This window comes from Nicotiana attenuata, unplaced genomic scaffold (assembly GCF_001879085.1).
Source record: "Nicotiana attenuata strain UT unplaced genomic scaffold, NIATTr2, whole genome shotgun sequence".
NCBI lineage: Eukaryota > Viridiplantae > Streptophyta > Magnoliopsida > Solanales > Solanaceae > Nicotiana > Nicotiana attenuata.
The window spans coordinates 367,289-379,840 of record NW_017670718.1 but is presented as its reverse complement, the minus strand read 5'-3'; positions in this window follow the sequence as shown (position 1 = coordinate 379,840).

Here is a 12,552-nt window from a genome sequence, read left to right as displayed (position 1 = left end):
AGGATAAGTGGTCGCTGCAAATATAAAATCCCGCAGAGAACTAAGGTTTCACTATAACTGTTCAATATTGCTAAGAAACACAAGTCCAAACAATTTCCTAATTATAAAGATTATAATGTTTATTTTTATCTAATTAACTAACAAATACTAGAAAGCAGTACAACTATCAATTAACAAGGATAAGGATTGAAGACAAGACTAAGGAGGTCTAGAGTTATGATTTCCCCAATCCGCTGAATCCTTCCCGCTGTGTCTTCTATAAATTCGCCTAAGTATTCTCTACTGATCGTAAGTACTTTAGTTGTCATAATTCTCTCTCTCGAGCAACTACCACAATTTACTAGATGTATTCTCTCGAACTACACCAGTTGACACTTAATTCACCCCTCACTACGATCGCACCAAGGTTTCGTTATCTCTAATCCGCCTTTAAACCCTCCGTATTGATCTCTCACATACGTTAGGAGTGATGTTGTTCAACAACTACCTAAATATATACTCTCTCTCGAGCAGTACACCGTAAATAGGCACAGTCAATTGATGGCCATTCAATCAACAGCAACAAACACAAAGTATAACAAGTAGAGAAATCCAACGGCTCAATTATATAAAAACATAACAAGAATTCATCCTCCAAAAGGTTCCATCAAAACCTAGATAACAAATTAGCTATTCATAATAGTATGCAAAAACACAATACTAGAATTCATAACCAACAATAGAAATAGGAAGAAGGAAGTGAGAAACTTGTAGAAGAATTCTCCGCCTTGCTCCTAGTGTGTTCTTTCCCCCTTAGGTCGAATCCCCGGTCTCCTTAGCCTCCTTAGGTCTAAATTATGTCAAAAGTCCCAAAAATAATTTTTTCCTATGTATATATAACAAGTAGGGTCAGGCCCAAACAATTATACCTTCTCCTACGCGAAAAAGAACATCTTTCCTGGACAGAACGTCCGCGGCCGCGGATTTTACCCAATTTCTGCCTCACATACGCGGCCAGTGCGCGGCCGCGCACTTGTCGTGCATTTTCCCCCTGTTCTGTTTGGAATGTGGAAACACGTAAAACATGAAAGTTGTATCCCTTTTAATTAGCTTTCCAACCATATATTGTATAGCTCAAATGGAGTTCTGAGCGAACAGTTGTGTGCATTTTACTAGACAGTGCGCAATATGCCTACTCAATTCTTCATTCGTTCTTAACTATCATCCGTTGATCCCCGAACACGATCTCGGATTAATTCCTTGGGCTTTTACTCAGACTTCAATGCTCTAAATCACTTGAATTCATTCGATAACATCTACATAGCTCGGAATCACTCCTACAAGGCATAAAACACACAATTAGTGCAAAACACTAGCGATTAAAGCTCAAACTCAACTGAAGTGCAGTGAATTGGAATGTAATAATCGACTAAAATACATAATTATAGCCTATCATCATACTCCATCACGGGTATATTGTTTGGATAGGGTGGCACATCGCCACAGGTATCATGGTTGGATTGGGTTGCACCCCGCGGCGGTATCATGTGTGGATTGGGTTGCACGCCGCAACAGTGTGATGTTGAGTACAGTTCCCTATATCTATTCTTGTGTGTTTTATTTCTCATTTCTCAGGAAGGTTCATAACATCTTTTTGGTTGTTTAATTATTTACGTGGGTTGAGTAATTCTTTCCAGAGTTCGTTTTCCTTATGTATCACATTCGAGTTTGCAGCTTGTTGGCACCTTGTGGCATCATATGAGACTTTTGGCAGTGTGTGAGATGGCTTATTGCCTGAGTAGCTGGTACTAAGCGAGATGAGGTAACTGGACCTGGGAGCAGTACAATCAGAGTTAGGAAGGGTATATTAAAGAGCAAATATCGTTAATCAGTTTAGAATGAAGTAATGTTTCTTGTCAGGAGGAGAGACTCCATGATTTGTGATTCGGCAGGTGGTTATGAGTTTCTACAAATATCTTCCATCGTGGCAGTATTGCGAGAGTTGGAACATGGCTTATATATGTTATGAGGTATACTACGGGCTTCGGATCAGTGAAAGTTTCAGCTGTTATGCTCAGGGGAGATTTCCTAAATGAGTTATGTGGTGCATGGTGTGATTTCAGCGGAGGGGCATGGTCACATTGGGTTCAGTGTCTAGTGATTAATACGGTGTTCGTGTGTTAGAATCTAGTATTGTAGAGAATTTTGGATGTTGGAATTTGGCTCTAAAGCTTGTTAGCTAAGGTATCAGGAAGGATCTTCAGTCTGGCTCAAGCCAATGTGCTAAAATGGGTTGTGGTGGCACGAGTAGGTGCACGAGGTGTTAAACAATGGTTTTGGACAACTCCGGAGCAGTTCTTAGCACGTTCAAGGACAAACGTATTTTTAAGTGGGAGAGAATGTAACGACCCGATCGGTTATTTTGAGCTGTAGCGCATCATTTGGCGGTTTGAGGCCCGGAGTAACTTCACTTCAGGTATTATGACTTGTACGTGTGGTCGGAATTGAATTTTGGGACGGTCAGAGTTGATTTGGAAAGAAAATTCTCATTTCGGAAGCTTTAAGTTGGAATAGTTGATCATGGTTTGACTTTTGATTAAAAGACCTCAAAATCGGGATGTGAAGGTTCCAATAGGTTCGTATGATGATTTTGGACTTGGGCACACGTCCGAATCAGGTTTTTGATGACACGGGAACGTTACGGCGCTTATTGGGGAAAGTTGGCATTTTGGAAGAATTTCATGAATCTGGGTTGAAGTGTATTTCAATGTTATCGATGTCCGTTTGGGATTCTGAGCCTGGGAATAGCTCTGTATGGTGATCCTGGCCTTAGGAGCGCATCGGGATGTGGATTTGGAGGTCCATAGGTCATTTCGGGGTCATTTGGCGAAAGTTGGAATTTGAAGGTTTTTGGGAAGTTTGATTGGGAGTGGACTTTTTGATATCGGGTCTGGATTCCGATTCCGGAAGTTAGAGTAGGTCTATAATGTTAAATGTGACTTGTGTGCAAAATTTGAGGTCAATCGGATGTGATTTGATAGGTTTCGGTATCTAATATAGAAGTTTGAAGTTCTAAAGTTCATTAGGGATGGTATTATACACTTGGCGTGCTTGTGGTCGACATTCGGGTATTTCGTAGGTATGAGCATTCTGGTTCGGTAGGTATTTCCTTATAGATTATTATGCTTTGATCGGGTGGCAGGCTGATGTGCTGTAGAATTTCGGCACTTTCGATACCAATTACATAGACTTTAGTTCGTCTTTCAATGAATTTGTAGTTAAATCTTATAAAGTTTTGGTGTTTTGTAGTGCATAATACTTGAAGACCCAAACACATGGAAAAGAAGTCAAAAAGCCACAAAAGAGTAGGAATGCTGCAAGTATGCAATCGGAGAAGTGGTATGCGAACCGCATAACCACCGGAAACTGAAGCAGCTGTTTTGCCAAATGAAGAGAAGATTGTGCGATCCATGTAACACTTTTGCGAGCCGCATAATGACTGCGCAATTGCAATTGAATAATCCGCTCAACACTTCTACGATGGGAAATGCGGCCGCATAACTGATATGCGGACCGCATAATGCAAATGCGGTGGATTTTTGGGGTTGAAGATCTGCAAATCTGTGATGACAATGATGATTATGCGGTCGCAGAAGGTGTCTGCAGGGGCATTTTTGTCCAGTTTGACCCCGACGTTTAGTCCACTATAAATAGCTTTACTAGGGTTTTTGTGGGTCATTAAGTCTGAAAAAGGAACAACATTGAAGGCATTGAATACACCATTAATTTTGAAGCTTGTGAAGAGAGAATCTTGGACTTTTGTAAGCTTTATGACTCTATTTATTGCTTTGCTTTTGTATTTTAGTATGAGTAACTAGTTTTAAATACTAAGGTTGTGGACCCTAAATGGGTGTAGTGTTACTGGGTGTTTGACATTGTATATATATATAATGGTTGGTTGATAATTATTTATTTCTTGTGCTTTATTTATTGTTGGTGGTTGCAAACATTAACTTATTCCATTTTACTCTTTCTTTACTTGGAAAAGTGGGTTATGGTTTGGTAGAAGTGAATAACAAGAACTTAACCCTTGTTTAATAGAATCGCTTAGGATAAGTGGGTTCTAATTGGCATAAATTGGGTGTTCTTAATTGGAACTCTTTTAAATTTGGGAAAATCATAAAGAGAAATATTACCCAACCATTGAAAAATATTGGGTAGTCATTTAGAAACCATTTGCATATCAAAGGACCTTCCATTAGAAATATATCATATTAACACCAATAGCATTACATTTCAATGATGGGGACACAACCTCGGTTTCCTTCATCAAATCAATCACATTCTCATAACAAAATAGTTATCTAGTTAAATCACAATTATATCATTCTCTTGCTAAGCTAAAGGAATAGAGTTACGACTTAAGTCAAGTTTCACACTACTCAAGTAACCTTTTCACACCTATTCCCAGTGGGATTCGACCCCAACCTTGTTGGGTTATTATATTTGACACCGACCGCCTTACACTATTTATTTAAAGTGTAATTTGAGCGTATCAAATTTTGGCGCCGTTGCCGGGGAATACGGTTTTGAAATTACTAATTAGTGTGCTCTTTACTTTACGTCTTCTTCTATTCCATCACACTTTGCTTGCTTTGCTTGGTGTTGATAGGAAAACATGGCCGAGTATGACGAATAAGAGAATCCTTTTGCGGACTTAGATGAGTACATTGATGATACAAATGCTATTGTACCTCCAAGAGTTGATGCTGCCACTTTCAAGGTGGAACACGGTTTAATCCTAATGCTCAAAGCAGAGGGATTTTTCAGAAATTCCACCGATGATGATCCGACACAACATTTAAGAAACTTCTTGGGTGTGTGTGTGATGCACAAGCAGAACAACGTCTCTGATGATGCCCTAAGATTGAGGGTGTTGAAGTACTCACTGACTGGAGAAGCAAGGAAATGGATTCAAAATCTACCACCAAATTACATTCATTCTTGGCCTGAACTTGTCTGAGCTTTCATAGCTTAATTGTTCCCGCAACGCAAGAAATCTAAGCTCCGGGATAAAATTTTCTTTTTCAAGCAATTACCGGGAGAACGTCTACATGAGGCATGGTATCGATTCAAGTTATATTTGGTGAGGTCGCCGAATCATGGTGTTCTGAATTCTATCTTGTTGGAGAAATTCTACATGGGCTTGGACGCTATGAATCAATCTATAGCGAAAAATGCAGCTGATGGATCTTTTATGGATAAAACATTTGAGAGGATCACACAAATCCTTGACAAAATGGCAAAACATAACCAAGCTTGGGACTCAGAGGACACCACGGGTGGAATTGCATATGGTACTCGTTCCTTGACCAACATGATTAAGGAGAACCAAGAAAGAGATCAAGTAATTGCCGGGCTTGCCACCAACGTCAATGTGTTGACAAAGAGGTTCAATGAAAGCTAAACAAAAAGGTGAATGTGGTGGAAGATGTTCAACCCACATCAAATGAGGATTACGAGGAAGTGAATTATGTTAACAACTCTAAGGAGGTTATCAATGGCAACCATACCAAGGATCAGGACAACAAAATCAATAGAGGCCTAACCCGCAAGGCAAGGCAACCAACATTGGCAAAATGACCAAGGTAGTTCATATCAAGGGAATTGGAGTAACAACAACATCAACTTTTCAAATCGGAGTTCAAACCCCTATGTTCCACCAAAGGGGCAATATTCCAACTCTCCGCATTAAAAGGAAGGTTCTTCAAGTGATTCCAAGTTGGAAAACATGCTTGAACGAGGAATATGACCGAGCTTGTCGGTTCTCATACCGCATCTATTCAAAAGTTGGAGATGCAAATGAGAGATCTCTCTCGAGAGCAGAATCCCAAGCAAAAGGGTACACTTCCAAGTGACACAATTGAAAACCCAAAAGGTAGTGGGAGCAGTCCAACTTCTCATTGTATGACAATCACAACTCGGAGTGGGAAAATAATTCAAGGAGAAATGAACAAGTGGTCGACGTGGAAGATTTTGAACAAGAAGTTGAGGCACAAGTTGAGATGCTAGTTGTTGTTGAAGCTGAAAAAGTCCCAGAAGAGGTAAAAATTCAAAAAGTGAACCGAGAAGAGGTTAAGGAAAAGGTGAAAGAGGCACCAAAAACTCTAGCACCAATTCCTAGACCTCCTCCTCCTTTTCCTCAAAGTCTTGCTAGGAAGGTTGATGATAGCAAACTCGAGAAGTTCTATGACATTCTCAAGCATTTATCGGTGAATATTCCATTTGTGGAAGCATTTCAAGAGATGCCACGTTTTGCTAAGTATTTGAAAGACTTGATCAATAACAAGAAAAGAACCAAGAATGAAGTGGTGAATGTGACTGACCGGGTTAGTTCCATCATTGCTACAACCACCGTTCAAAAGAAAGAAGACCCGGGAGCTTTAACCATTCCATGCACTATTGGGGCGCGCGATTTTGCAACAGCTCTTTGTGATAATGGGGCTAGCATCAATTTAATGCCTCTTGCTATTTACAAGCAATGGGGGTTAGGTATGCCAAGGCCTACAAGTATGAGGTTGCAAATGGCCGATTGTTCAATAAAGAGACCGGCGGGGATTGTCGAAGATGTTCTTGTGAAAGTGGGAAAGTTCCTCCTCCCCGTCGACTTTGTGATACTTGATTGTGCTGTTGACAAAGAAATCCCTATCATCTTGGGGAGACCATTTCTTGCTACCGGAAGAGCACTTATGGATTCGAAACGAAATGAGATCAAGTTTCGAGTTAATGACGAAGAGGTTACCTTTCAAGCAAGTAAGGGTATGAAGTTGCCACATGCATATGAAAGCATCTCAATCATTGATGTTGTTGATGAGGTAGAAGGCGCAATTGAGATGAAGATGGATGAACAATGCCTTGGTGAGGCGTTGGCGGCTATTTTGGTAAATTTTGATGGTGAAGACATGGAAGGGTACATGGAATCGGTGAATGTATTAGAAGGACTTGGGTCCTACACTTATGCACCAAAGAAACTTTCTCTTGACTTAGAGAATAGAGTCACTCCTCCTGCCAAGCCTTCAATTATTGAGCTGCCGCAACTTGAGCTCCAGCCGCTTCCACCGCACTTGAGGTATAAATTTCTTGGCTCTAATGACACTCTACCGGTAATCTTCTCTTCTTTGTTGAATGATGTGCATGTACAACAATTGTTGAATGTCTTGAGGGAGCACAGGCAAGCCATTGGGTGGACAATAGCGGACATCCGAGGGATTCCCGCAAGAATTGTGAGCACAAGATACAATTGGAGGAAGAGAGCAAACCAAATGTGGAGCATCAAATAAGGTTAAACCCTTCCATGCAAGAGGTCGTAAAGAAAGAAATCATTAAATGGTTAGATGCCGGGGTGGTCTACCCCACTACCGATAGTTCTTGGGTGAGTCCGGTGCAATGTGTGCCAAAGAAAGGAGGCATGATCGTGATTCAAAATGACAAAAATGAGCTCATCCCAACGAGAACAGTGACTGGATGGATAGTTTTCATGGATTACTGGAAGCTAAATAGTGCTACTTGCAAAGACCATTTCCCTATGCCTTTTATTGATCAAATGCTTGATCGGCTAGCGGGAAGGTCATTCTATTGCTTCTTGGATGGATATTCCGGCTATAACCAAATCAACATCGCCTTGGAGATCAAGAGAAGACAACATTCACATGCCCATATGGGACTTTTGCCTTTAGCCGTATGCCATTTGGGCTATGCAACGCCCCGGCTACTTTCCAAAGGTGCATGATGTCAATCTTCTCGGACATGGTGGAAGATTTCTTAGAGGTGTTTATGGATGACTTCTGTGTAGTGTGTGATTCCTTTGAGCATTGTCTTGACAACCTTAGAGAAGTGCTTAAAAGATGTGAAGAAACACACCTTGTGCTATAAATTGGGAGAAATGCTACCTCATGGTGGACGAGGGCATTGTTTTGGGCCACAAAATTTCCAAAAAAGGCATAGAGGTTGACCGGGTAAAGATCGAAATCATTTCCAAGCTTCTTCCGCCCACTTCAGTAAAAGGTGTCCGAAGCTTTTTGAGGCACGCCAGCTTCTATAGGCGTTTTATCAAGGACTTCTCAAAAATTGCAAATTCCATGTGCAAGCTCCTTGAAAAAGATGAAAAGTTTTTATTTGGTGAGAAGTTTCTAAAGGCTTTTGAGGAATTGAAAGAAAGCTCACCACGACACCTATTATTGTCACACTCGTGGTCTCTTCCATTCGAACTCATGTGTGACGCTAGTGGTGTAGCCATTAGGGCGATGCTTGGTCAACGGCATAAAAAAATCCTTCACCCTATCTACTATGCAAGAAAGACACTCATTGGCGCTCAAATGAATTACAGTGTGACTGAGCAAGAACTTCTCGCCACTGTCTATGCTTTTGAAATGTTTCGGGCTTATTTGTTGGGATCAAAAGTGATAGTTTACACTGATCATGCTGCTCTTTGCTATCTTATGGCGAAGAAGGATGCCAAACCAAGATTGATTTGGTGGGTCCTTTTGTTGCAAGAGTTTGACTTCGAAGTTAAGGATCAGAAAGGGATTGAAAATCAAGTTGCGGATCACCTATCTAGGCTTGAAGAGGCAGGGAGACTAAAAGAAGACCTTGAAATCAATGATGCCTTTCCAGATGAGCACATATTGGCATTGTCTAGCACATTCGCTCCTTGGTATACCGATATCGCTAACTTTTTGGTTAGTGACCTTGTTCCCGATGGATTGGAGACTTATCAAAAGAAAAAGTTATTGTGGGAATGTATGCAATACTACTGGGAGGAACCCTTTTTGAGTGAGCATTTGTGATAGAGGTGAGCGTTTTTGAGTGAGGTGTGCATTTTTGAGTGAAAAGAGCATGTTTAAACTGAAAAAGACGATCTTTGTGGCCCGCATAATTGGTTTGCGGTCCGCAAAGTCATCGCAAAAAGAACCCTAGGTGGCCTGATGAAAAATGGTTCTGTGATGGGGTTTGCGATCGCAAACCATTTCGCGGACCGCATACTTGCCGCAAACAGGGTCAATTAAATTTCTCATCTGGTGAGTTGAAATGCGGCCACTTTGCGGTCGCATAACATAATACGCGGCCTATTTTTCGATTGCATAATTATTTTTGCCTTTTGGGTATTGAATATCTGCGACGGGTTTGCGATTCGTATAGTTGTTATGCGATCGCATAACCCATCGCAAAAAGATACTTGTTTCATGCAATTTTTATCAATGTGACTCCTATGTTTTTCACCCACTCACACATTGTTTCATTAACAGGAATGGCACCAAAGAAGTTTATTGCAATGCGATCACTGCCCGCTCGTGGAAGGAAATGGGCTACTACTCTAAGCCAGCAGACACAACAGTCCAAACGTCCATGGCCTCAGACAAACCACAACATTTCTAAGCACTCCTCCCAGTCTGAAGCGGAGGAGGCATAGAGTGACATCAGGCCATCTGTTGACCTACAGGCTGAGTCACGATGAAAGATTGGGGAGGATCTAAATCTCATATTCGAAGTCACGGGCTCCATGAACCTATACAAAGAAGGTTAACAAAGAGAAAGATTATTGAGGAGAAGCAGTTGAGTCTAAATGGTCTAAAGGAGCACTACCCTCACGTGATTGAGAACATTAAGTAGAGGAAATAGGAGTTCTTCACTGAAGTCCTAGATGAATATAATGAGACACTTGTGAGGGAATTCTATGCTTCTTATGGTGCCTCAAGGAATGCTTAGCAAAAGAGGAACATGTATTTGCACAATCTGTCCAAGTTCGAGGGGTCTAAGTACTCTGTGATGACGCCACCATTAATGACCTGTACTTTAAGGATTGGCGGTCAGGCTCAGCTGAGTATGAGGCCAAAGTAGACAACAAGGAAAATGAGCGTGCCTGGATTGCATCTGTCATAGCAAAGGGGACACCCTCCTGGATTGACGCACGCCAAAAGATTTGCAAGTAGGATCTCACACAGGAGGGTTGACATTGGCTCAGTTTTGTCTGCTCCCGTCTGATGCCGACTCGGAATAAAATTGACATAAACATTGACAAGGCACTCCTCATTGCATACATCATGACGGGCATAAATATTGATGTGGGACAGGTTATATTCAGGGAGATGGGGATCAGAGAAAACCAAAAACAAACATCACTTCCCTTCCCATGCTTGATCACTGCTCTATGTAAAGCTGTGAATGTGCCTCCTATCCCAAAACATGATCGACTTGAGAGAGCTCTCAAAGATATTGACATCATCAATGATGTAGTAGACAAGGAGACGGACATCCAAACAGAGATTTCACTCCCTCATCCATCAGACTCAGCAGCACCTGCTGCCCCCGCATTTCTTGACACCTCTCCTGCCTCAGCAACCTCCACAACCACTCTAAAGCCAACCACTTCACAGCCAAAGGTTCCTATACCAGGTATCTCAAAGCTGGGTCTCCTAGCTCAGCACGCCAATGCTAAGGTAGACCGGCTAGCAAAAGAAATCCCAACTCTCATCCGGCAAGCATTGATCCCCGTCCAAGCCTTAGTGAGCATTCCTCAACAACATCATCAATCTTATGAGGATCGCCTAAGATGCAGAACATGGAGTTTGACTTGACTCCCTTTCTCCCGAAGGAAGGCGAGCAGGGTGCTGGCACCTCCATTCCAGGCTTGGAGTTTGATTTCACAAACATTATGACAACTCCGGAGGCACATAGTGTTGAGACTTCAAAGGCTCCAGCTCCCACTGTACACATTGACTTTCCTTCAGAGGAAGGATCCGGAGAGACGGAAGGGGAGTTTGATGAGGGAGATTCAGAAGATGAAGAAACATATGATGATGCATTGGTAGAGAACACTGAGGGTCATCAGGGCAACAAAGGTAAGCAAGTGGGTGCTTCTACAGTTGCACATGATGAAGATGAAGCAGCTGTGCAGACAACAATTGCACATTCTATCGCAAACATGGTCGCCAAGGCACATCCATCGACCACTCAGCCTCGCAGGCCCCAGACCCAGCCTCGCAGCAGCTCCATCCTCACAGCAGGTGGAGCTTCCTGCTCCAGCCTTGGAGACCACCATAAAGTCCGAGGTTCCACCTAGTGCTGCCACAATACCAGCAGATGACCTCACAGCTGCCCTAGATGCTTCAGCTCCTCCGAGTGCCTAGTGCGCCCCAGGAAGTCCCTAAGCTTCACTTTTCCATTCTCTATGGATTGGGGACAATGCATGCTTTTTTGGTTGGGGGTGGGATATTATGTAGTCATATTTTATATGAACATTGTACATAAATTCTTTACTCTAGTAGTATAACTTCATAATTAGCAATGAATTCCCCTTGGTTTTAGCATGAAATGTTTTGACTTATTTGGTGTTGATTGTTCTAGCGTCAAGCATGTGATGAATTGTGTAAATAAATTGTACTCTTCCTTCTTTTGTATATATATAAAAAAATATATGGTTAGTCATTCTTGTGAACTTGAGGGTTGCTCTTTGACTTCATGCTTTTCAGAATCTTACATATCTTGAGATGAAAGTTTTGAGTTGCCTTGCATTCACTTGAGGGCTGAAACTATGTTGAATTCAACAGTTCATGCGTTGTGAGTGAGTGAGTATTTGTATAAATAATGCATATGCTTAACTTGTGATGTCTAAAACTTGCCCGGTTGGTTTCTTAGTGCAACTCTCAGGTTAATAATTGGATGCTGAAATGATCTTAGGCTCTCTTTTTTACTACTATCCAGTTTTGACCAAATTGACCTCCCTGGTACATCAATTACCCTAGTTACCCCCGTTGAACCTTTAACCTTTTATTGGCTGCCACATTACAAACCTTTACCCCTTTTGTGAAATAAGTCCTTCTTATGAACCCAGCCCTCCTTGAACGGGTAAGAATGAGGCTAAAAGCCTAAGTTGGGGCTGCTGGTACAAAGTGAAAATTGGTAAGGTTTACTTAAAAAAAAACTCAAAGTTGTGTATATAACGAAACTCAAGCTCTAAAAAGAAAAGCAATTGTAAAAAAAAAAAAGAAAAGAAGAGAAAAGAGTGGAGTCTTGTGGAAACTGGAGAAATACTTTGAGGTGGTTCTATGTCGGTAACTCGAGGTCAATAAGTGCTATGTAGTAAAGAAGCAAAATGTATGTAGAGTTCAAGGAGGGTATAGCCACTAAATTACCAAATCTTCATCCAACCCATCCCGAAGCCTACATTATAACCCGTGAAAAGTCCTTGGTGATCTACAACCAATCATTCCTTAGATAGCAGCAAGTTAAAATAAGGGCAAGCATATGGACTGATACTTGTAGCATGTAGCTTTCGTTCCGAGTGCAAGAGTGTTTTGATTGCATCCCCTGTACATATGTGTGGGTTGGGGATTTTCTTTGTTGTAAGCGCACATGAATTGCAAGATTTAGCAGAAGTTAGATTCTTGAAGTAGAATACGAGTGTACATTTAGCTGTGAGAAGCATTTTGTCATTTTGGTTGAGGCTCGAAGTTCACAAGTTGATCAGTCAAATTGTTAAATGATACTCCCTCCTTTCCCGTTTATGTGAACCTA